We start from the raw sequence: 633 nt of genomic DNA on the forward strand, positions 1-633 counted from the left end.
AATATCGAGCACTTGAGCTTTGATCACGAAGCCCGCCTCAAGCCTCAGGTTTTTCGCCCCGCTTCTTGTTACTCCACCTCTCAAGCACTTGAGCTTTGATCACCAAGCCCGCCTCAAGCCTCAGGATCTTCACAAGACAGCTCCCAGGTTACTTTGCCTCTTCTTGCCTTCTCCAAAGCAAGGTTGTTCCGGTTGTCACAGGTTGTATGTAACAATCTCCAATCTGACCAAAGGCTTTCGTTGGATAATCTTCCTTGTTGAGCAGCTTTGGTCACCTTCTAGATGTGTAGCAGTTGAAGCTATGTAACTCTCTCAAACACTAGGATGTGTTTTCTTGCACTTGTGAATATCAAGGATGATATTCCAGATTAAGCTCTTGCACTTTGAACGTTTGAATTAGACACCTCTTATGATAGCTTAGAATTCTCGAACTCTTTCTTGTCTAACCTTCTTTGGCTTGTGTCTTCACGTCCTTATATATGAGAGTTGAGGAATAATTCCGTTGGAGGGAAAATTATTCCGTTTGAAAACTATCTCCCATGCCGATCATGGGACTTGTATATTTTTAGCATGTTTCATAGAGTGGTGGTCTTGTAACTTGAGCCTTTTGTCTTGTAGTGAATATCCCATAAT

The sequence above is a fragment of the Ipomoea triloba genome, chromosome 5 (assembly GCF_003576645.1).
Source record: "Ipomoea triloba cultivar NCNSP0323 chromosome 5, ASM357664v1".
Taxonomy (NCBI): Eukaryota; Viridiplantae; Streptophyta; class Magnoliopsida; order Solanales; family Convolvulaceae; genus Ipomoea; species Ipomoea triloba.